A 26,040-nucleotide genomic window follows, 5' to 3' on the forward strand; every position below is an offset into this window, starting at 1 on the left:
CCTGTTGTTACCTGTATATAGGACCTGTTGTTACCCTGTTGTTACCTGTATATAGGACCTGTATATAGGACCTGTTGTTACCTGTATATAGGACCTGTTGTTACCTGTATATAGGACCTGTTGTACCTACCTGTTGTTATATATAGGACCTGTTGTTACCTGTATATAGGACCTGTTGTTACCTGTATATAGGTGACCTGTTGTTACCTGTATATAACCTGTTAGTGTGTTATAGAACCTTTGTTACCTGTATATAGGACCTGTTGTTACCTGTATATAGAACCTGTTGTTACCTGTATATAGGACCTGTTGTTACCTGTATATAGGACCTGTTGTTACCTGTATATAGGACCTGTTGTTACCTGTATATAGGACCTGTTGTTACCTGTATATAGGACCTGTTGTTACCTGTATATAGGACCTGTTGTTACCTGTATATAGACCTGTTGTTACCTGTATATAGGACCTGTTGTTACCTGTATATAGAACCTGTTGTTACCTGTATATAGAACCTGTTGTTACCTGTATATGTTGTTACCTGGACCTGTTGTTACCTGTATATAGGACCTGTTGTTACCTGTATATAGGACCTGTTGTTACCTGTATATAGGACCTGTTGTTACCTGTATATAGGACCTGTTGTTACCTGTATATAGAACCTGTTATTAACAGTCTGTTGTTACCTGTATATAGGACCTGTTGTTACCTGTATATAGGACCTGTTGTTACCTGTATATAGGACCTGTTGTTACCTGTATATAGGACCTGTTGTTACCTGTATATAGGACCTGTTGTTACCTGTATATAGGACCTGTTGTTACCTGTATATAGGACCTGTTAGTAACAGTCTGTTGTTACCTGTATATAGGACCTGTTGTTACCTGTATATAGGACCTGTTGTTACCTGTGTATATAGAACCTGTTGTTACCTGTATATAGGACCTGTTGTTACAGTATGTAGAACCTGTTGTTACCTGTATGAACCTGTGTTACCTGTATATAGGACCTGTTGTTCCTGTTGTTACCTGTATATAGGACCTGTCAGTTACCTGTATATAGAACCTGTTGTTACCTGTATATAGGACCTGTTGTTACCTGTGTCAGTGTGTTGTTACATGTGTATAGAGTCTGTGTTACCTTGTCAGTGGTTTGTTGTTACCTGTTTAAATAGTGTATAGGACCTGTTGTTACCTGTATATAGTGTCTGTTGTTACCTGTATGTAGGACCTGTTGTGTACCTGTGTGTAGGTCCTGTTGTTACCTGTGTGTGTGTGTTGTTAGTGTGTGTCAGTGTGTTACCTGTGTGTACCTGTATGTGTGTGTGTTGTGTGTGTGTATGTGTGACCTGTGTGTGTGTATCTGGACCTGTTGTCACCTGTGTGTGGACCTGTTGTGTGTGTGTCTGTGTGTGTGTGTCCTGTTGTTACCTGTGTGTAGTGACCTGTGTGTGTGTGTGTGTATAGGACCTGTTGTTACCTGTATATGTGGACCTGTTGTTACCTGTGTGTGTGTGTGTTGTTGTGTGTATATGAACCTGTTGTTACCTGTGTGTCTGTGTGTGTGTGTCTCTGTGTGTGTGTGTGTGTGTTACCTGTGTGTGTGTCTCTGTGTGTTGTGTGTGTGTGTGTCCTGTGTGTACTGTGTGTGTGGACCTGTGTGTGTGTGTGGACCTGTGTGTTACCTGTGTGTGTGTTAGTAACAGTCTGTGTGTGTCTGTGTGTGTGTCTGACCTGTGTTGTTACCTGTGTGTGTAGTGTCTGTTGTGTACCTGTATGTGGACCTGTGTGTGTATGTAGGTCCTGTTGTTACCTGTGTGTGTCCTGTGTGTGTACCTGTGTGTGTGTGTGTTGTTGTGTGTGTGTATAGGACCTGTGTGTGTACCTGTATATGTGTCCTGTGTGTGTGTGTGTATATAGAACCTGTTATTAACAGTCTGTGTGTCTGTGTGTATATGTCTCTGTGTGTCTGTGTGTTGTTACCTGTGTGTGTCTGTGTGTATAGGACCTGTGTGTGTACCTGTATATGGACCTGTTGTTACCTGTGTATGAACCTGTTGTTACCTGTATATGTCTGTTGTTACCTGTGTATGGACCTGTGTGTTACTGTGTATAGTGTCTGTTATGTAACTGTCTGTTGTGTACCTGTATATGTGTTGTTACTGTATATAGGACCTGTTGTTACTGTGTGTGGACCTGTTGTTACCTGTATATGGACCTGTTGTTGTGTATATAGAACCTGTGTGTGTCTGTCTGTGTGTTACCTGTGTATAGGACCTGTTGTTACCTGTGTATGTCTGACCTGTTGTTACCTGTGTATGGACCTGTGTGTTACCTGTGTATGGTCCTGTTGTGTACTGTGTGTAGAACCTGTTGTTGTGTCTGTGTGTGTAACATGTGTGTGTCCTCTGTGTGCTGTGTGTGTCTGTTTGTCTGTGTGTGTGTGTGTCTGTGTGCGTGTGTACTCCCAGTGTGTGTGTGTGTCTGTCTGTGTGTGTCCTGTGTGTCTCTATGTGTGTTGTGTGTTGTGTCTGTCTGTTGTGTGTGTCTGTCTGTTAGTGTCTGTGTCTGTGTGTCTGTGTGTGTCTGTGTGTGTGTGTGTGCTGTCTGTTTGTTTGTCTGTGTGTGTGTTCTGTGTTGTGTGTGTCTGTGACATCCCATCATGTCTGTAGTGTGTGTGTGTGTGTGTCCAGTGTTTTGTGTGTGTGAAGAGATCTCTGTGACTTTGTGTGTGGTGTCTGTGGTGTCATGTGTGTTTAAAGTGTGTGTGTGTGTCTGTGTGTGTGTGTGTGTCTGTGTGTGTCTGTGTGTGTCTGTGTGTGTGTGTCTGTCTGTGTCTGTGTGTGTCTGTGTGTGTGTCTGTGTGTGTCTGTGTGTCTGTCTGTGTGTGTCTGTCTGTGTGTGTCTGTGTCTGTGTGTGTGTGTGTGTGTGTCTGTGTGTGTCTGTCTGTGTCTGTCTGTGTGTGTCTGTCTGTGTGTGTCTGTGTGTGTGTCTGTGTGTGTCTGTGTGTCTGTGTGTGTGTCTGTCTGTGTGTGTGTGTCTGTGTGTGTGTGTCTGTGTGTGTGTGTCTGTGTGTGTGTCTGTGTGTGTGTGTGTCTGTGTGTGTGTGTCTGTGTGTGTGTGTCTGTGTGTGTGTGTCTGTGTGTGTGTGTCTGTGTGTGTCTGTGTGTGTGTGTCTGTGTGTGTGTGTCTGTGTGTGTGTGTGTGTATGTGTCTGTGTGTGTGTGTCTGTGTGTGTCTGTGTGTGTCTGTGTGTGTGTCTGTGTGTGTCTGTGTGTGTGTCTGTGTGTCTGTCTGTCTGTCTGTCTGTCTGTCCGTCCGTGTGTGTCAGTCACCAAATCTCAACCCAGTTGAACACCTATGGAACGTTGCCGGCGTTTTCCACCACCATAAATAAAGGAATGTATCTTGGAAGAACAGTTTCATCCCTCCACTTGAGTTCCAGACTCTTGGAGAACCGATGCCAAGGCACATTGAAGCTGTCCTGGTCGGCTCACGGTGGCCCAATTAAAGGGTAGGTTTAAAGGGAGGCCCTATTAAAGGGTAGGTTTAAAGGGTGGCCCAATTAAAGGGAATGTTTAAAGGGTGGCCCTATTAAAGGGAAGGTTTAAAGGGGTTTACCACATGTAAATACGGGAAAATGTCCCAAAGTTAACCACATGTATTATTCTTCTTGGTTTCGCCATCAAATGTCCCAAAAATTAGGACCCACCTCACTATTCTATTATTCTTCTTGAGAAATAAACGAAACCATGTCGAAGTCATGTCCGGTAAAAATGGAGGACCCAGCAAGGCCAGCCTATTCCCTATCTAACTGTAAACACCAACAGAAGGTAAAAATGGAGGACCCAGCGAGGCCAGCCTATTCCCTATCTAACTGTAAACACCAACAGAAGGTAAAAATGGAGGACCCAGCGAGGCCAGCCTATTCCCTATAACTGTAAACACCAACAGAAGTTTGACTTCAAATGTAACACTTGAAAATTAAAACCGAAAGTGTTTGCACTCGTGACTACTGGTTTCCATTTCCTGCCAAACCTACAGTTCGGTGGATAGATTCCAGATGTCAGCGAAGTACTAAGCCAAGGTGGAAAAAGTTGCAAAACTCCCGTAGCCTACTTCAGAGAAAATGCTGAGAAGGCCCCCCCCCCCCCAAATAAACATAGAACACAGATGAGGAACTACACAATTAGAACAAGCAGGTATCCTTTTCAAAAGTGCATTGTGGGTCGTTTAAAAAAATATATATATATCCGGAAATAAATATGTTAATAACCCCAATACATAACTATGTTTGTAGTTACAGGTAATCAGACGGTGACCTGAGTCTTTAACCACACTGTGTTGTTATATAGGTGAGTAAAAACTCATGTTTCCTACTCGCAGTTGGAACTGGTTCAGGGAACAAAAAAAACGGGAAATGACTAAATTATTCGAGGAACCGAATCAGAACCAGAAACTAAAGGGATCTATATCTGTTCCGTGAAAGAACCGTTATTGTTTTAAATCACGGGAACCCGTAAATAACTCTCTTACTTTCCAGGCATTTTATTTTCAGTCCCACTGAAATCGTAACAGCGTGCCTCTCTGCTCTCACTCTGTCAGGCAGAAACGTATTCCAGCTTCTGTCTGCCAGCTGGAAATCCTTGCTTGTACGTGTGTAGGCGACCTGCCCCTCCCCCTCTGAAGCCTAGTGTACTGTAGCCCCTCCCCCTCTGAAGCCTAGTGTACTGAAGCTCCTCCACCTCTGAAGCCTAGTGTACTGTAGCCCCTCCCCCTCTGAAGCCTAGTGTACTGTAGCCCCTCCCCCTCTGAAGCCTAGTGTACTGTAGCCCCTCCCCTGAAGCTCTGAAGCCTAGTGTACTGTAGCCCCTCCCCTCTGAAGCCTAGTGTACTGTAGCCCCTCCCCTCTGAAGCCTAGTGTACTGTAGCCCCCCCCCTCTGAAGCCTAGTCTACTGTAGCCTCTTCCCTCTGAAGCCTAGTGTACTGTAGCCCCTCCCCTCTGAAGCCTACTGTAGTCTACTGTAGCCCCTCCCCTCTGAAGCCTAGTCTAAGCCTAGCCCCCCCTCTGAAGCCTAGTCGACTGTAGCCCCTCCCCTCTGAAGCCTAGTGTACTGTAAGCCCCTCCCCCTCTGAAGCCCCTCCCCCTCTGAAGCCTAGTCTACTGTAGCCCCTCCTCCTCTGAAGCCTAGTCTACTGTAGCCCCTCCCCTCTGAAGCCTATTCGACTGTAGCCCCTCCCCTCGGAAGCCTAGTGTACTGTAGCCCCTCCCCTCTGAAGCCTAGTGTACTCGTAGCCCCTCCTCCTCTGAAGCCCCTCCTCCCCTTCTGAAGCCAAGTCTACTGTAGCCCCTCCTCTGAGCCTAGTCTACTGTAGCCCCTCCTTCTCTGAAGCCTAGTCTACTGTAGCCCCTCCTTCTCTGAAGCCTAGTCTACTGTAGCCCTCCTTCTCTGAAGCCTAGTCTACTGTAGCCCCTCCCCTCTGAAGCCTAGTCTACTGTAGCCCCTCCCCTCTGAAGCCTAGTCTACTGTAAGCCCCCCCCTCTGAAGCCTAGTCTACTGTAGCCCCTCCCCCTCTGAAGCCTAGTCTACTGTAAGCCCCTCCCCTCTGAAGCCTAGTCGACTGTAGCCCCTCCCCTCTGAAGCCTAGTCTACTGTAGCCTCTTCCCCTCTGAAGCCTAGTGTACTGTAGCCCCTCCCCTCTGAAGCCTAGTCTACTGTAGCCCCTCCCCTGAAGCCTAGTCGACTGTAGCCCCTCCCCTCTGAAGCCTAGTGTACTGTAAGCCCCTCCCCTCTGAAGCCCCTCCCCCTCTGAAGCCCCTCCCCTCTGAAGCCTAGTCTACTGTAGCCCCTCTGAAGCCTAGTCTACTGTAGCCCCTCCCCTCTGAAGCCTATTCGACTGTAGCCCCTCCCCTCTGAAGCCTAGTGTACTGTAGCCCCTCCCCCTCTGTAGCCCCTCCTCCTCTGAAGCCCCTCCTCCCCTTCTGAAGCCAAGTCTACTGTAGCCCCTCTGAAGCCTAGTCTACTGTAGCCCCTCCTTCTCTGAAGCCTAGTCTACTGTAGCCCCTCCTTCTCTGAAGCCTAGTCTACTGTAGCCCCTCCTTCTCTGAAGCCTAGTCTACTGTAGCCTCTTCCCCTCTGAAGCCTAGTCTACTGTAGCCCCTCCCCCTCTGAAGCCTAGTCTACTGTAGCCCCTCCCCCTCTGAAGCCTAGTCTACTGTAGCCCCTCCCCCTCTGAAGCCTAGTCTACTGTAGCCCCTCCCCCTCTGAAGCCTAGTCTACTGTAGCCCCTCCCCTCTGAAGCCTAGTCTACTGTAAGCCCCTCCCCTCTGAAGCCTAGTCTACTGTAGCCCCTCCTCCTCTGAAGCCTAGTGTACTGTAGCCCCTCCCCTCTGTAGCCCCTCCTCCTCTGAAGCCTAGTGTACTGTAGCCCCTCCCCTCTGAAGCCTCTGAAGCCTCCCCCTCTGAAGCCTAGTCTGTAGCCCCTCCTCCTCTGAGCCTAGTCGACTGTAGCCCCTCCCCTCTGAAGCCTAGTGTACTGTAGCCCCTCCCCTCTGAAGCCCCTCCCCTCTGAAGCCTAGTCTACTGTAGCCCCTCCCCTCTGAAGCCTAGTGTACTGTAAGCCCCTCCCCTCTGAAGCCCCTCCCCCTCTGAAGCCTCGTCTACTGTAGCCCCTCCTCTGAAGCCTAGTCTACTGTAGCCCCTCCTTCTCTGAAGCCTAGTCTACTGTAGCCCCACCCCCTCTGAAGCCCCTCCTCCTCTGAAGCCCCTCCTACACTGGTCTGTCCATAGTGACTGGCTGTACAGTGAGTATGTTTGATATCCTCTCTAGGTTGTCCCAGCTCTATGATGATATCCTCTCTATGTTGTCCCAGCTCTATGATGACATCCTCTCTATGTTGTCCTAGCTCTATGATGATATCCTCTCTATGTTGTCCTAGCTCTATGATGATACCCTCTCTATGTTTTCCTAGCTCTATGCTGATATCCTCTCTATGTTGTCCTAGTTCTATGATGATATCCTCTCTATGTTGTCCTAGCTCTATGCTGATATCCTCTCTGTTGTCCTAGCTCTATGCTGATATCCTCTCTGTTGTCCTAGCTCTATGATGATATCCTCTCTGTTGTCCTAGTTCTATGATGATATCCTCTCTGTTTTCCCAGCTCTATGATGATATCCTCTCTATGTTGTCCTTGCTCTATGATGTTATCCTCTCTATGTTGTCCTAGCTCTATGATGATATCCTCTCTATGGTGTCCTAGCTCTATGATGATATCCTCTCTATGTTGTCCTAGCTCTATGATGATATCCTCTCTATGTTGTCTTAGTTCTATGATTATATCCTCTCTATGTTGTCCTAGCTCTATGATGATATCCTCTCTATGTTGTCCTAGCTCTGTTGTCCTAGTTCTATGATGATATCCTTTCTATGTTGTCCTAGCTCTATGATGATATCCTCTCTATGTTGTCCTAGTTCTATGATGATATCCTCTCTATGTTGTCCTAGTTCTATGATGATATCCTCTCTATGTTGTCTTAGTTCTATGATGATATCCTCTCTATGTTGTCCTAGCTCTATGATGATATCCTCTCTATGTTGTCCTAGCTCTGTTGTCCTAGTTCTATGATGATATCCTTTCTATGTTGTCCTAGCTCTATGATGATATCCTCTCTATGTTGTCCTAGCTCTATGATGATATCCTCTCTATGTTGTCCTAGTTCTATGATGATATCCTCTCAAGGTTGTCACAGCTCTATGATGATATCCTCTCTATGTTGTCCTTGCTCTATGATGATATCCTCTCTGTTTTCCCAGCTCTATGATGATATCCTCTCTGTTTTCCTAGCTCTATGATGATATCCTCTCTGTTGTCCTAGCTCTATGATGATATCCTCTCTATGTTGTCCTAGCTCTATGATGATATCCTCTCTATGTTGTCCTAGCTCTATGATGATATCCTCTCAAGGTTGTCCCAGCTCTATGATGATATCCTCTCTATGTTGTCCTAGCTCTATGATGACATCCTCTCTATGTTGTCCTAGCTCTATGATGATATCCTCTCTATGTTGTCCTAGCTCTATGATGATATCCTCTCTATGTTGTCCCAGCTCTATGTTGTCCTACCTCTATGATGATATCCTTTCTATGTTGTCCTTGCTCTACGATGATATCCTCTCTATGTTGTCCTAGCTCTATGCTCATGTCCTCTCTATGTGTTGTATCTCTACGCCAGGCGTCCAGAGATCACCATCCTTTCAGCAGAGCCACTGGTGTCTAATACTTGGTTCCCCGGGGCTTCTGGGGGATTCCCTCCTCCTCCTCCTCCTGCCGCTCAGATCTGGGGCAGTACTATACCTCCTACTATACAGGTAACTAACCCTCCTCTTCCTCCTCCTCCCACCACTGATCTGGGGCAGTACTATACCTCCTACTATACAGGTAACTAACCCTCCTCTTCCTCCTCCTCCTCTTCCTCCCACCACTGATCTGGGGCAGTACTATACCTCCTACTATACAGGTAACTAACCCTCCTCCTCCTCTTCCTCCCACCACTGATCTGGGGCAGTACTATACAGGTAACTAACCCTCCTCTTCCTCCTCCTCCCACCACTGATCTGGGGCAGTACTATACCTCCTACTATACAGGTAACTAACCCTCCTCTTCCTCCCACCACTGATCTGGGGCAGTACTATACCTTCTACTATACAGGTAACTAACCCTCCTCTTCCCCTTCCTCCTCTTCCTCCCACCACTATGATCTGGGGCAGTACTATACAGGTAACTAACCCTCCTCTTCCTCCTCCTCCTCCCACCACTGATCTGGGGCAGTACTATACAGGTAACTAACCCTCCTCTTCCTACTCTTCCTCCCACCACTACGATCTGGGGCAGTACTATACCTCCTACTATACAGGTAACTAACCCTCCTCTTCCTCCTCCTCTTCCTCCCACCACTGATCTGGGGCAGTACTATACATCCTACTATACAGGTAACTAACCCTCCTCTTCCTCTTCCTCCCACCACTGATCTGGGGCAGTACTATACAGGTAACTAACCCTCCTCTTCCTCCTCCTCCCACCACTGATCTGGGGCAGTACTATACCTCCTACTATACAGGTAACTAACCCTCCTCTTCCTCCCACCACTGATATGGGGCAGTACTATACAGGTAACTAACCCTCCTCTTCCTACTCTTCCTCCCACCACTACGATCTGGGGCAGTACTATACCTCCTACTATACAGGTAACTAACCCTCCTCTTCCTCCTCCTCTTCCTCCCACCACTGATCTGGGGCAGTACTATACCTCCTACTATACAGGTAACTAACCCTCCTCTTCCTCCTCCTCCTCCCACCACTATGATATGGGGCAGTACTATTTAAAAAAATATATATATATTTTACCTTTATTTAACCAGGCAAGTCAGTTAAGAACACATTCTTATTTTCAATGACGGCCTAGGAACAGTGGGTTAACTGCCTGTTCAGGGGCAGAACGACAGATTTGTACCTTGTCAGCTCGGGGGTTTGAACTCGCAACCTTCCGCTTACTAGTCCAACGCTCTAACTACTAGGCTACCCTGCCTCCTCTACACTCTAACCACTAGGCTACCATACCACCTCTACACTCTAACTACTAGGCTACCCTGCCGCCCCAACAGGTAACTAACCCTGAATGTTGGTTTCTTATATTATAATGTGAGTAGCGACAGGGACTATTATAATCACATCACATTGTGATGTCATGATGTGGGACAAAAGTATCTTTATCCGAGGGAGGAAAAACCCATGGTATATCAGTGTTTTATGGTAATCACGATAGACAAAGGTTGACATCGCCCCAACCCTAGTAAAAACCTGTCATGGTTTTCAACCCCTCTTTAAATTTATCCCTGACACACTTTGGGGTCGATCGGATGACTTGCAGTAATCTTGTGTTCTTTCGGATGTGAGTCATGAATAGTTTTGTTGACAATTTTGTTTTGCTCCCGGGCTCTTCCTCCCTGGCTCTTCCAGCCTCCCCCCTCCTATGATGAGGTGATTAGAGAGAAGAGACAGGAACAGGATCAAGTGTTGCCTTCCTCCTCCTCACCCCTACACTCCGTCTCCACGACTACCATCGCCACGCAGACTGACACCGGACCAGAATCCTCAGTTCCAACCCACAGTCACGCCCCAGTCCAGAGAGGCTCAGTGGGTAAGAGAGGGGGAGGAGTGGGCGGAGAGGTTGACAGCACATAGCCTATTAATCAGTTCTTAGAATTCTGTTTTGGTCTGTGGAGTTCTAGATTAGTTCAATGTTGAGAGGCTGTTTTTGGAGTCCAAAATCTGACATTAGGTCAAATTGATCCTACTTGTACTGGTGCTTGTTGCTTCAATGTGTGAATTGGTGTTTGTTTGTAGCCACCAGAGCTCCAAAACCTTCCAGACCTTCTTTCCCCTTTATATCCAAACCTGATGACACGCCGTCGCACGTTGATGACACGCCGGGAGCTGCTACTGCTACTGTCGACCCTCCCCTCTTCCTAGAAAACAGTCCGGCACTACACACGCACACTCCGACCAGCAGACACACCGAGGACACCAGACCAGCAGCGTTTCACAGTGACCTCTTGACCTCTGATCCTTTCTCACCTCTGACCTTTGCCTCTGGCAGCCAAACCGACCAATGGGTGCAGTCCTCCTCGGTCCCACCCCCTCATTCTACTGTTGCCTTGACAACTCCCTCCTCCCCTCCTCTGCTTCATAACCGGCCCAGGCCACACCCTCGCACGAAGAATAGCCTTCGACCAATCAGGCGAGAGGTCAAGGTTCAGACCCTGGTGAGGCTGGGACAGACAGAAAGTGAGGTCACAGAGAACCAGGAAGTGAGGAATCAGGAGGGGAAGTACCTTCAGGAGCTCCTGGACGCCTTCAGCTCAGACGATTGGGGCTTCCCTGATCACTATAGCAACGACAACAGAGAGAGCGACTCGGAAGAAGAAGAAGAAGAAGAAGAAGAAGAGGAGGAAGATATGAGTACTCTGAGAGCCAGGATACAAGCCTTCGAGCAGCAGCAACAGGCAGAGGACCACGGTAGCCATGGAGACAACGGCGCGTCGCTAGGGCGGGGGAGACCTGAACCCCGTCACCGAGTCCAGCCCCCGTCCAAACCGGCCCCTCCCATCGCCCCTAAACCCTCCCTCGCAACCAAGACCTCCTGCAAAGGAGTCTGGCAAGGAGGAAGCTCGGTGGCAATCGACGTTAACTTCACTGTTGATACAACCACCACACAGCCCAAACCCAGTGACCCCTCTCCCAAACCCAGTGACCCCTCTCCCAAACCTATTAAGACCACCTCAAGTACCCCTGTCCCTGCCCTTAACCCTATTGTCCCAATACCTGCACCCCGACCCCTGCTCCCTAGAAAGCCCCCCTCTGAACCCCAAAGACCAGACCGCCAGGCGAGGCAGACAGAAGGGACCCCCCCAATTCCCTGTCCTCCTCCCAGACCTCCAGTAGCACCCAGGACTAAACCCTCCGTAGACCTCCACAGCACCAACACTAAACCCTCCGTAGACCTCCACAGCACCAACACTAAACCCTCCGTAGACCTCCACAGCACCAACACTAAACCCTCCATAGACCTCCACAGCACCAACACTAAACCCTCCGTAGACCTCCACAGCACCAACACTAAACCCTCCGTAGACCTCCACAGCACCAACACTAAACCAAGTGTTGCTCAGAAGCCCACTGCCATGACATCATCCGGTCGAGCGAGTGGTAAGTGTGTGTAAAGCAGCACTAAGCTACCTATGACGTGTTTTGATAAGTGCGATAGCCCGCTAGCCGAGAGGTGCGATAGCCCGCTAGCCGAGAGGTGCGATAGCCCGCTAGCCGAGAGGTGCGATAGCCCGCTAGCCGAGAGGTGCGATAGCCCGCTAGCCGAGAGGTGCGATAGCCCGCTAGCCGAGAGGTGCGATAGCCCGCTAGCCGAGAGGTGCGATAGCCCGCTAGCCGAGAGGTGCGATAGCCCGCTAGCCGAGAGGTGCGATAGCCCGCTAGCCGCGATAGCCCGCTAGCCGCGATAGCCCGCTAGCCGCGATAGCCCGCTAGCCGAGAGGTGCGATAGCCCGCTAGCCGAGAGGTGCGATAGCCCGCTAGCCGCGATAGCCCGCTAGCCGAGAGGTGCGATAGCCCGCTAGCCGCGATAGCCCGCTAGCCGAGAGGTGCGATAGCCCGCTAGCCGAGCGGTGCGATAGCCCGCTAGCCGAGCGGTTTTCATCAAACATGGTGGGTGGGGGGGGGGGGGGGGGGGGGGGCGGGGTTTATAGGATGTGTGTCAGAGAAGGTGCGAGAGTCATAATTTGTTACGCAACCCACCATGTGAAACCAACATAATTGCCATGATTGTGTGTGAACAGCCCCCGGTGTGGGTGTGTGTCATTCAGCTTCAGTTTGAAAACCTCAGTTATGCCACAGGCGGTTGGTGGCACCCTAATTGGGGAGGATAGGCTAAAGGTAATGACTGGAATGGAATGAGAGGAAATGGTATCATATACAGAGCAGAAATATTCACACCTTCTTCCACATGTTGTTCTTGTCACTGGCCTACACACACACACACACACACACACACACACACACACACATGTCGAAGTGGAATTGTTGTTTAGAAAATATTTACAAATCAATAAAAAATGAAAAGCTGAACTGTTTTTGAGTCAATAAGTATTCAACCCTTTTATGGCTTATTTTTTATATTTATATATTTATTTTATTATATTTTTTTATTTATTTATTTAACCTTTATTTAACGAGGCATGTCAGTTAAGAACAAATTATTATTTACAATGACGGCCTACCGTCCGGATGTTAAATAAGTTCTAAAAATGTGCATAGTACTGCCCCAAATGTACTTTATGATATACTAAAAGCTTCATGGTTAGATTGTTTAGAAATGGTAGTCTGTCAGGTAGTCAGCAGGAAGGTCTGATTTCTCTATTATTAAAACAAGACCCAGATGGCAAATATAAAGACCCAGTCTATCTAAAGAAACTGGAGGCCCCTTACACTTCAATGTTGTGATGCAAAAATACTAGCAGAATGCATAGCGCTCAGAATTAAAAGGGTTTTACCAGGTATTGTTCATCCTGATCAGACAGGTTTTTTTACAGGGACGATTGGAGATAATATACGACAACTACTAGAAATAATAGAACACCATGAAACATGTAAGAAGCCAGGCCTGGTATTTATAGCGGGTTTTGAAAAGGTATTTTTATTTATAAATTATTTTATTTCTAAATGCCTGGATTTTTTTCTATTTCGGTGATTATCTTTATATAATGGGTAAAAATAATGTATAGCAACCCCATGTGTAAAATAGTAAATAAGAGCTACTTCTCAGAGTTTTGAATTGTCAAGAGGAGTTTAACAAGGGTGTCCGCTGTCACCATATTTATTCGTTATGGCTATTCATTATGACCATCGAAATGCTAGCTATTAAAATCAGATCCAAAAACAACATTAGAGGATTTGAAATCCAAGGCTTAAAAACAATGGTGTCCATGTATGCCGATGACTCAAGTTTTATATTAAGTCTGCGAGCTAGATCCCTGCAATGTCTCATTAAAGATCCCTGCAATGTCTCATTAAAGATCCCTGCAATGTCTCATTAAAGATCCCTGCAATGTCTCATTAAAGATCCCTGCAATGTCTCATTAAAGATCCCTGCAATGTCTCATTAAAGATCCCTGCAATGTCTCATTGAAGATCCCTGCAATGTCTCATTAAAGATCCCTGCAATGTCTCATTAAAGATCCCTGCAATGTCTCATTAAAGATCCCTGCAATGTCTCATTAAAGATCCCTGCAATGTCTCATTAAAGATCCCTGCAATGTCTCATTAAAGATCCCTGCAATGTCTCATTAAAGATCCCTGCAATGTCTCATTAAAGATCCCTGCAATGTCTCATTGAAGATCCCTGCAATGTCTCATTGAAGATCCCTGCAATGTCTCATTAAAGATCCCTGCAATGTCTCATTAAAGATCCCTGCAATGTCTCATTGAAGATCCCTGCAATGTCTCATTAAAGATCCCTGCAATGTCTCATTAAAGATCCCTGCAATGTCTCATTAAAGATCCCTGCAATGTCTCATTAAAGATCCCTGCAATGTCTCATTGAAGATCCCTGCAATGTCTCATTAAAGATCCCTGCAATGTCTCATTAAAGATCCCTGCAATGTCTCATTAAAGATCCCTGCAATGTCTCATTAAAGATTCCCTGCAATGTCTCATTAAAGATCCCTGCAATGTCTCATTAAGATCCCTGCAATGTCTCATTAAAGATCCCTGCAATGTCTCATTGAAGATCCCTGCAATGTCTCATTGAAGATCCCTGCAATGTCTCATTGAAGATCCCTGCAATGTCTCATTAAAGATCCCTGCAATGTCTCATTAAAGATCCCTGCAATGTCTCATTGAAGATCCCTGCAATGTCTCATTGAAGATCCCTGCAATGTCTCATTAAAGATCCCTGCAATGTCTCATTAAAGATCCCTGCAATGTCTCATTAAAGATCCCTGCAATGTCTCATTGAAGATCCCTGCAATGTCTCATTAAAGATCCCTGCAATGTCTCATTAAAGATCCCTGCAATGTCTCATTAAAGATCCCTGCAATGTCTCATTAAAGATCCCTGCAATGTCTCATTAAAGATCCCTGCAATGTCTCATTAAAGATCCCTGCAATGTCTCATTAAAGATCCCTGCAATGTCTCATTAAAGATCCCTGCAATGTCTCATTGAAGATCCCTGCAATGTCTCATTGAAGATCCCTGCAATGTCTCATTAAAGATCCCTGCAATGTCTCATTAAAGATCCCTGCAATGTCTCATTAAAGATCCTGCAATGTCTCATTGAAGATCCCTGCAATGTCTCATTAAAGATCCCTGCAATGTCTCATTAAAGATCCCTGCAATGTCTCATTAAAGATCCCTGCAATGTCTCATTAAAGATCCCTGCAATGTCTCATTAAAGATCCCTGCAATGTCTCATTAAAGATCCCTGCAATGTCTCATTGAAGATCCCTGCAATGTCTCATTAAAGATCCCTGCAATGTCTCATTAAAGATCCCTGCAATGTCTCATTAAAGATCCCTGCAATGTCTCATTGAAGATCCCTGCAATGTCTCATTAAAGATCCCTGCAATGTCTCATTGAAGATCCCTGCAATGTCTCATTGAAGATCCCTGCAATGTCTCATTAAAGATCCCTGCAATGTCTCATTGAAGATCCCTGCAATGTCTCATTGAAGATCCCTGCAATGTCTCATTGAAGATCCCTGCAATGTCTCATTGAAGATCCCTGCAATGTCTCATTGAAGATCCCTGCAATGTCTCATTGAAGATCCCTGCAATGTCTCATTGAAGATCCCTGCAATGTCTCATTAAAGATCCCTGCAATGTCTCATTAAAGATCCCTGCAATGACTCATTGAAGATCCCTGCAATGTCTCATTGAAGATCTAGATAACTTTTCTGGACTCTCTGGACTAAAACCTAATTATGATAAGTGTACAATATTACATATTGGATCTTTAAAAAATACAACTTGTACATTACCCTGTAGTTTACAGTGGGGTAAAAAAAGTATTTAGTCAGCCACCAATTGTGCAGGTTCTCCCACTTATTTATCCCAGCCCCTATCCCCGCAGGTGGTCTTTAACCTTTTGGTAGGCCGTCATTGTAAATAAGAAATGTGTTCTTAAACTGACTTGCCTGGTTAAATAAAATAATTTAAATAATTTTGAATTCAGGCTGTAACAAAACGTCGTGGAATAAGTCAAGGGTTGTGAATATTTTCGGACGACACTGGATATAATTTCTGTATGTTTGATACCATTCCATTTGCTTTGTTCTTTTATGTGTCGTCCTCCCCTCAACAGCCTCCTGTGTTTATGCACATAACTTTACCTCTCTCCTTCTCTTCCCCTCTCCCTTTGCTGTGTCTGGGACAGCCGTACCAGAGAACAGGAGACCTTCTCTGCCATCCAAACCCTCCATTCAGACCTTAATCCCAGCTCCAGTCCAGGCTACTCCCCCAACCTTAGCCCCAGCTCCAGTCCAGGCTACTCCCCCAACCTTAGCCCCATCTCCAAACCCAGCGGGTTCTACCCCCCCAGTCTTAACCCCAGCCCCAGTGGGTTCTACTCCCCAGTCTTAACCCCAGCCCCAGTGGGATCTACCCCCAGTCTTACCCCCAGCCCCAGTGGGTTCTACCCCCTGGTTCCCCCCCAGTCTTAACCCCAGTGGGATCTACCCCCAGTCTTAACCCCAGCCCCATTGGGATCTACCCCCCAGTCTTAACCCCATTGGGATCTACCCCCAGTCTTAACCCCAGTGGGATCTACCCCCCAGTCTTAACCCCATTGGGATCTACCCCCCCAGTCTTAACCCCAGCCCCAGTCTTACCCCCAGCCCCAGTGGGATCTACCCCCAGTCTTACCCCCAGCCCCAGTGCGGTCTACTCCCCCAGCCTTACCCCCAGCCCCAGTCCAAAGGAAAACACCACCAGTCTCCACAGAGTCTGAACCTCCTCTTCCTCCTCGGTAAGTGTGTGTATCTATGTCCTGGACTCCTGATAGACTGTATAGTGACTCCTTGGTTAGTGACTCCTGACAGACTGGTTAGTGACTCCTGATAGACTGTACAGTCCTCCTGGTTAGTGACTCCTAATAGACTGGTTAGTGACTCCTGATAGACTGGTTAGTGACTCCTGATAGACTGTACAGTCCTCCTTGGTTAGTGACTCCTTGGTTAGTGACTCCTAATAGACTGGTTAGTGACTCCTTGGTTAGTGACTCCTTGGTTAGTGACTCCTGATAGACTGGTTAGTGACTCCTGACAGACTGGTTAGTGACTCCTGATAGACTGGTTAGTGACTCCTGACAGACTGGTTAGTGACTCCTTGGTTAGTGACTCCTGATAGACTGGTTAGTGACTCCTGACAGACTGGTTAGTGACTCCTTGGTTAGTGACTCCTGATTGACTGGTTAGTGACTCCTGATAGACTGGTTAGTGACTCCTTGGTTAGTGACTCCTGATAGACTGGTTAGTGACTCCTGATAGACTGGTTAGTGACTACTGATAGACTGGTTAGTGACTCCTTGGTTAGTGACTCCTGATAGACTGGTTAGTGACTCCTGATAGACTGGTTAGTGACTACTGATAGACTGGTTAGTGACTCCTGATAGACTGTACAGTCCTCCTTGGTTAGTGACTCCTAATAGACTGGTTAGTGACTCCTGATAGACTGGTTAGTGACTCCTGATAGACTGTACAGTCCTCCTTGGTTAGTGACTCCTTGGTTAGTGACTCCTAATAGACTGGTTAGTGACTCCTTGGTTAGTGACTCCTGATAGACTGGTTAGTGACTCCTTGGTTAGTGACTCCTGATAGACTGGTTAGTGACTCCTGACAGACTGGTTAGTGACTCCTGATAGACTGGTTAGTGACTCCTGACAGACTGGTTAGTGACTCCTTGGTTAGTGACTCCTGATAGACTGGTTAGTGACTCCTGACAGACTGGTTAGTGACTCCTTGGTTAGTGACTCCTGATTGACTGGTTAGTGACTCCTGATAGACTGGTTAGTGACTCCTGATAGACTGGTTAGTGACTCCTTGGTTAGTGACTCCTGATAGACTGGTTAGTGACTCCTGATAGACTGGTTAGTGACTCCTGATAGACTGGTTAGTGACTGGTTAGTGACTGATAGACTGGTTAGACTGGTTAGTGACTCCTGATAGACTGGTTAGTGACTCCTGATAGACTGGTTAGTGACTCCTTGGTTAGTGACTCCTGATAGACTGGTTAGTGACTACTGATAGACTGGTTAGTGACTCCTTGGTTAGTGACTCCTGATAGACTGGTTAGTGACTCCTGATAGACTGGTTAGTGACTCCTTGGTTAGTGACTCCTGACAGACTGGTTAGTGACTCCTTGGTTAGTGACTCCTGACAGACTGGTTAGTGACTCCTTGGTTAGAGACTCCTGACAGACTGGTTAGTGACTCCTTGGTTAGTGACTCCTGATAGACTGGTTAGTGACTCCTTGGTTAGTGACTCCTGACAGACTGGTTAGTGACTCCTTGGTTAGTGACTCCTTGGTTAGTGATTCCTGATAGACTGGTTAGTGATTCCTGAAAGACTGGTTAGTGACTCCTTGTTGTCATGTTGCTGCTCTTAAAGTAGTAGAAATGTACAATACTAATATAATAGTATAACTCTGAATGTCTCTCTTTGTATATTCCAGAACACACACACTCTTAACTTGTCTCTGTCTGTGTGTCTCAGACCCCAGGGAGGGGTTAAGATGCTCCCCCTCCGCCCCCCTCCCATAAAGACTGTTCCTGGTCGACCCCCACCTCCCCAGACTATCTCTGCCCCTTCTACTATATCATCCAATCAGCCATCCCCTCCCCAGGATGTCTCTGCCCCCTCTACCACATCAGCCGATCAACAGGCTGTCCCCGCCCCCTCCAATCAGCTGCAGGGTCAGAGGGCACCAAAGAGAGGCCCCCCTCTACCCCCTCGACCCAAGCCTGGACATCCCCTCTACAAGAACTACATGGTAAACAAACATCTACTGGCTGTACCCCGCACTATACTGTATTTACAAAAGTATGTGGACACCCCTTCAAATTAGTGGATTCGGCTATTTCAGCCACATCCGTTGCTGACAGGTGTATAAAATCCAACACACGGCAATGCAATCTCCATAGACAAACGTTGGCTGTAGAATGGCTCGTACTGAAGAGCTCACTTTTAACATAGAGCTGACCCGGTCAACTGTAAGTGCTGTTATTGTGAAGTGGAAACGTCTAGGAGCAACAACGGCTCAGCCGTGAAGTGGTAGGCCACACAAGCTCACAGAACAGGACCGCAGAGTGCCTGGAGCGTATAAATATCCTCTGTCCCCGGTTGCAACACTCACTACTGAGTTCCAAACTGCCTCTGGAAGCAACGTCAGCACAAGAACTGTTCGTCGGGAGCTTCATGAAATGGGTTTCCGTGGCCGAGCAGCCGCACACAAGCCTAAGATCACCATGTGCAATGCCAAGCGTCGGCTGGAGTGGTGTAAAGCTGGCCGCCATTGGACTCTGGAGCAGTTCTCTGGAGTGATCGATCACACTTCACAACCCGAAAGTCCGGCGGACTAATCTACGCTACCTGCCCCAAATGCATAGTGGCAACTGTAAAGTTTGGTGGAGGAGGAAACTTTATAGTTGGCACTTTTCATTGGGGCAGGTAGCGTTCTCCTGGCATCCGCTGGTGTAAAGCTGGCCGCCATTGGGCTCTGGAGCAGTGGAAACTCCATATTAATGCCCATGATTTTGGAATTACATGTTCGATGAGCAGGTGTCCACATACTTTGTGTGTGTGTGTGTTAGCATGCTAACATGCTAACACTGATTATACCTACCAGACCCTTCAGACATGCTAACACTGATTATACCTACCAGACCCTTCAGACATGCTAAACATTGCTCATTTACCTTTATTCCATTTAATGAACTCCTTATATGGGTGTGTCTCAGAAACAGGACGTCCTGGTTCTGTTGGAGAAGATAGACTCCGCCCACGATGACTGTCTCCTCGGGGAGGAGTCAAGTCGGGTTCAAGGGTCACACTTGACTGTCATCAACCCTCTGTCTGACCAATCACGGCCTCCCAACGACCAACACAACCAATCGGATCCCGCCTCGGATGACAAGAGCCAATTGAAGCCTCCCTCTGAATACAAGAGCCAATCAGAACCTCCGGTAAAATACGCCACATATAACCTTGCAAAATATTTGTTTTATTTCATCTTTCTAGTTTGCATTGTCTCTCCATTTCCTCCTTTAGTCCATCCTCCCATCTCAGACCAGTGTAGAGAAGACCCAGGTTACAGCACCTGTCAGGTGAGACACAGACACACACACACACAGACACACACACAGACACACACAGACACAGACACAGACACACACATACACACACAGACACAGACACACACAGACACACACAGACACACACAGACACATACACAGACACACACAGACACACACAGACACAGACAGACACATTCACAGACAGACAGACAGACAGACAGACAGACAGACACATTCACAGACAGACAGACAGACACACACACACACACACACACACACAGACACACACATACACAGACAGACAGACAGACACAGTGGTGAATTGTTTTCCCGTGTGTGTGTGTGTGTAGCGGTCCGAGGTGTGTGGCGCGGTTCGACTACGAGGGTGAGGAGGAAGACGAGCTGACCTTCTCCGAGGGTGACGTCATCGCTCTGACGGAGGTGATTGATCAGGAGTGGGGGCGGGGTCAGATCCACGGGCGAATAGGAATCTTCCCCCTGGCCTTCACCGAGATCCTGGAGGAACCACCCCCGTCGCCAGGGTTACAGACCATTGTCGAGACAACTGAATCCTCAGGTGAGCGAAACCCACAGTCCTTCAATTACTTAACCATAAGACCTTGATTAGACATTTCCTTTCGATTTTAGTTGTTTCCTTCTTGACCAAAGCCAAACATATAGACCCAGATAGATTTAGCCAACTGGATTCTAGTGGAGAGCTGTATGTGGTGATCCTATAGCCTTGGCTTTCTGTCCTCTGAGGCTGGTTATCCTATAACCTCGTCTTTCTGTCCTGTGAGGCTGGTTATCCTATAGCCTTGTCTTTCTGTCCTGTGAGGCTGGTTATCCTATAACCTCGTCTTTCTGTCCTGTGAGGCTGGTTATCCTATAGCCTTGTCTTTATGTCCTGTGAGGCTGGTTATCCTATAACCTTGTCTTTCTGTCCTGTGAGGCTGGTTATCCTATAACCTTGTCTTTCTGTCCTGTGAGGCTGGTTATCCTACAACCTTGTCTTTCTGTCCTGTGAGGCTGGTTATCCTACAACATCGTCTTTCTGTCCTGTGGGTCTTTGAGAGTAGATAGTTGACCACATAGACGGGTTCATTAGGAGCAGAGTTGATGGTTAAATGTGAAATGGATCCTCTCTCCCTGGCAACGGAACCTCTCTCCCTGGCAACGGATCCTCTCTCCCTGGCAACGGATCCTCTCTCCCTGGCAACGGATCCTCTCTCCCTGGCAACGGATCCTCTCTCCCTGGCAACGGATCCTCTCTCCCTGGCAACGGATCCTCTCTCCCTGGCAACGGATCCTCTCTCCCTGACAACGGATGCTCTCTCCCTGGAAACGGATCCTCTCTCCCTGGCAACGGTGTGTGTTAATATTTATAAATGTGTGTGTGTGCGTACGCTCTGTGTGTTCTCTCTCAGACGTTCCAGACCAGTGGGTTGTGGCTCTCCACGACTTCCCAGGTCAGACTGCAGAGGATCTGTGTTTCCAGCAGGGGGCGCTGATCAGAGTAACGCAGCGTGTCGACGCAGACTGGACCAGAGGAACACTGGACGGACGGGAGGGACTGTTCCCCACTACCTTCACACACACCTGTAACACAGGTAACACACAGAGTAGGGTGGAGTTGCCCTAGACACTGATCTGGGGTCAGTTTCGCTTTCCCCCACCCACACTAATGGTTAAGGTTTGGTAAGCTGATCCTAGATCAGTCCCTAAGGGAGGCTTCATCTCGGGGTAACATGCACAGGACGCACACATTTTGGCCTAACCATATTTTCTGCTCCTCTCTGCAGCTCAGCCAATGACGGGCCAGCCTGTGGCCAGGGGCGTGGCCAAGGTCCTGTTTGATTTCAGTGGAGAGAGAGAAGATGAGCTCTCACTGAAGGTATGTTGGAGGTAGATGAAGGTATGGTGGAGGTAGAGGAAGGTATGGTGAAGGTATGGCGAAGGTAGATGAAGGTATGGTGGAGGTAGAGGAAGGTATGGTGAAGGTAGATGAAGGTATGGTGGAGGTAGATGAAGGTATGGTGAAGGTAGATGAAGGTATGGTGAAAGTAGATGAAGGTATGGTGGAGGTAGATGAAGGTATGGTGGAGGTAGATGAAGGTATGGTGAAGTTAGATGGAGGTATGGTGGGGGTAGAGGAAGGTATGGTGAAGGTAGATGGAGGTATGGTGAAGGTATGGTGGGGGTAGAGGAAGGTAGATGAAGGTATGGTGGAGGTAGATGAAGGTATGGTGAAGGTAGATGGAGGTATGGCGAAGGTAGATGAAGATATGGTGGAGGTAGAGGAAGGTATGGTGAAGGTAGATGAAGGTATGGTGAAGGTAGAGGAAGGTATGGTGGAGGTAGATGAAGGTATGGTGGAGGTAGATGAAGGTATGGTGGAGGTAGATGAAGGTATGGTGAAGGTATGGTGAAGGTAGATGAAGGTATGGTGAAGGTAGATGGAGGTATGGTGAAGGTAGATGGAGGTATGGTGAAGGTAGATGGAGGTATGGTGAAGGTAGATGGAGGTATGGTGAAGGTATGGTGAAGATAGATGGAGGTATGGTGGGGGTAGAGGAAGGTAGATGAAGGTATGGTGGAGGTAGATGAAGGTATGGTGGAGGTAGATGACGGAGGTAGATGAAGGTATGGTGGAGGTAGAGGAAGGTATGGTGAAGGTAGAGGAAGGTATGGTGGAGGTAGATGAAGGTATGGTGGAGGTAGATGAAGGTATGGTGAAGGTAGAGGAAGGTATGGTGAAGGTAGATGAGGGTATGGTGAAGGTAGATGAAGGTATGGTGGAGGTAGATGGAGGTATGGTGGAGGTAGATGAAGGTATGGTGAAGATAGATGGAGGTATGGCGAAGGTAGATGGAGGTATGGTGAAGGTAGATGGAGGTATGGTGAAGGTAGATGGAGGTATGGCGGAGGTAGAGGAAGGTATGGCGGAGGTAGATGAAGGTATGGCGGAGGTAGATGAAGGTATGGCGGAGGTAGAGGAAGGTATGGTGAAGGTAGAGGAAGGTATGGTGGAGGTAGAGGAAGGTATGGTGGAGGTAGATGAAGGTATGGTGGAGGTAGATGAAGGTATGGTGAAGGTAGAGGAAGGTATGGTGAAGGTATGGTGGAGGTAGATGAAGGTATGGTGGAGGTAGATGAAGGTATGGTGGAGGTATGGTGGAGGTAGGTGAAGGTATGGTGAAGGTAGAGGAAGGTATGGTGAAGGTAGATGAGGGTATGGTGAAGGTAGATGAAGGTATGGTGGAGGTAGATGGAGGTATGGTGGAGGTAGATGAAGGTATGGTGAAGGTAGATGGAGGTATGGCGAAGGTAGATGGAGGTATGGCGAAGGTAGATGGAGGTATGGCGAAGGTAGATGGAGGTATGGCGGAGGTAGAGGAAGGTATGGCGGAGGTAGATGAAGGTATGGCGGAGGTAGATGAAGGTATGGTGGAGGTAGAGGAATGTATGGTGAAGGTAGAGGAAGGTATGGTGGAGGTAGAGGAAGGTATGGTGGAGGTAGATGAAGGTATGGTGGAGGTAGATGAAGGTATGGTGAAGGTAGAGGAAGGTATGGTGAAGGTAGAGGAAGGTATGGTGAAGGTATGGTGGAGGTAGATGAAGGTATGGTGGAGGTATGGTGGAGGTAGGTGAAGGTATGGTGAAGGTAGATGGAGGTATGGTGAAGGTAGATGGAGGTATGGTGAAGGTAGATGAAGATTGGTGAAGGTAGTATGGTGAAGGTAGATGAAGGTAGATGGAGGTATGGTGAAGGTAGATGAAGGTATGGTGAAGGTATGGTGAAGGTAGAAGAAGGCATGGTGGAGGTAAGATGAAGGTATGGTGGAGGTAAGATGAAGGTATGGTGAAGGTAGATGAAGGTATGGTGAAGGTAGATGAAGGTATGGTGAAGATAGATGAAGGTATGGTGGAGGTAAGATGAAGGTATGGTGAAGGTAGGCTTGCTCAGCACTTTGTGAGTGTGTGTTATTTTGTCACAGATGAAGTAGAAAGTCTAATGATCTCTCCCTGTCTCTCTCTTTCCCTGTCTCTCTTTCCCTGTCTCTCCCGCTGTCCCCTCCCCCCCTGTCTCTCCCCCTCTCTCTCTTTTCCTGTCTCTCCCGCTGTCCCCCCCCCTCTCTCTCTTTCCCCTGTCTCTCCCGCTGTCCCCTCCCCCCGCTCTCTCTCTTTCCCTGTCTCTCCCCTGTCCCCTCCCCCTGTCTCTCCCCCTCTCTCTTTCCCTGTCTCTCCCGCTGTCCCCTCCCCCTGTCTCTCCCCCTCTCTCTCTTTCCCTGTCTCTCCCGCTGTCCCCTCCCCCTGTCTCTCCCCTTTCTCTCTTTCCCTGTCTCTCCCGCTGTCCCTCTCCCCCTCTCTCCCCTCTTTCCCTGTCTCTCCCGCTGTCCCCTCCCCCCGTCTCTCCCCCTCTCTCTCTTTCCCTGTCTCTCCCGCTGTCCCCTCCCCCCCTGTCTCTCCCCCTGTATCTCTCCCAGGCAGGGGAGGTAGTAACAGAGGTGGTGACAGTAGATGAGGAGTGGTATCTGGCGGATGCAGGAAGGAGACGAGGCCTGGTCCCCAAAAACTACCTGACACTGCTTCCTGACAGCTGCAAATAGGACTATGTGATATATATCAACTACATTGCCATAAGTATGTGGACACCCCTTCAAATGAGTGGATTCAGCTATTTCAGCCACACCCGTCGAGCGCGTCGCTTTGCGATCTCCATAGACAAACATTGGCAGTAGAATGGCCCGTACTGAAGAGCTCGGTGACTTTCAACGTGGGCACCGTCATAGGATGCCACCTGTTTGACAAGTCAGTTGGTCAAGTTTCGTCCGGTCACCTGTAAGTGTTGATATTGTGAAGCTCACCTCTTATTGGACTCTGAAGCTCACCTCTTATTGGACTCTGGAGCTCACCTCTTATTGGACTCTGGAGCTCACCTCTTATTGGACTCTGGAGCTCACCTCTTATTGGACTCTGAAGCTCACCTCTTATTGGACTCTGGAGCTCACCTCTTATTGGACTCTGGAGCTCACCTCTTATTGGACTCTGGAGCTCACCTCTTATTGGACTCTGGAGCTCACCTCTTATTGGACTCTGGAGCAGAGGAAAACGCGTTCTCCGGAGTGATGAATCGCGCTTCACCATCTGGCATTCCGACGGACGAATCTGGGTTTGGTGGATGCCAGGAAAACGCTACCTGCCCCAATGCATAGTGCCAACTGTAAAGTTTGGTGGAGGAGGAATAATGGTTTGGGCCCCTTAGTTCCAGTGAAGGGAAATCTTAATGCTACAGCACAATGACATTCTAGATGATTCTGTGCTTCCAACTTTATGGCAACAGTTTGGGAAAGGACCTTTTCCTGTTTCAGCATGAATATGCCCCCGTGCACAAAGCGAGGTCCATACAGAAATGGTTTGTTGAAATCAGTGTGGAAGAACTTGACTGGCCTTCACAGAGCCCTGACTTCAACCCATCGAACACCTTTGGTATGAATTTTAAGTCCCTGCAGCAATGTTCCAACATCTAGTGGAAAGCCTTCCCAGAAGAGTGGAGGCTGTTATAACAGCAAATTGGGGACCAACTCCATATTAATTCCCATGATTTTGGAATGAGATGTTCGACGAGCAGGTGTCCACATACTTTTGGTAATGTAGTGTATCTTTGAATATGTGCCTTCAGAAAATATTCATACCTCTTGACTTATTCCATATTTTGTTTTACAGCCTGAATTCAAAATTGATTAAATAGTTTTTTTTTCTCACAGATCTACACACAATACCCCATAATGACAAAGTGAAAACATGTTCTTAGAAATGTTTGCAAATTTATTGAAAAAATATGCAGAAATATCATTTACAATAAGTATTTACATCCCTGAGTCAATACTTTGTAGAAGCACCTTTTACAGTAAGTCTTTCTGGGTAAATCTCTAAGAGCTGTGAGTCTTTCTGGGTAAGTCTCTAAGAGCTGTGAGTCTTTCAGAGCTGTGAGTCTTTCTGGGTAAGTCTCTAAGAGCAGTGAGTCTTTCTGGGTCTCTAAGAGCAGTGAGTCTTTCTGGGTAAATCTCTAAGAGCTGTGAGTCTTTCTGGGTAAGTCTCTAAGAGCAGTGAGTCTTTCTGGGA

The 26,040-nt window shown here is 47.6% G+C and overlaps 1 pseudogene; it reads left to right on the forward strand.

The window, feature by feature from the left end:
* The first annotated feature begins 8,167 nt into the window (after window positions 1-8,167).
* LOC115124311 (SH3 domain-containing protein 19-like) lies at window positions 8,168-25,750 on the forward strand (annotated as a pseudogene).
* The last annotated feature ends 290 nt before the right edge of the window (window positions 25,751-26,040 follow it).

Source organism: Oncorhynchus nerka, linkage group LG12 (genome assembly GCF_034236695.1).
Source record: "Oncorhynchus nerka isolate Pitt River linkage group LG12, Oner_Uvic_2.0, whole genome shotgun sequence".
Classification (NCBI taxonomy): domain Eukaryota; kingdom Metazoa; phylum Chordata; class Actinopteri; order Salmoniformes; family Salmonidae; genus Oncorhynchus; species Oncorhynchus nerka.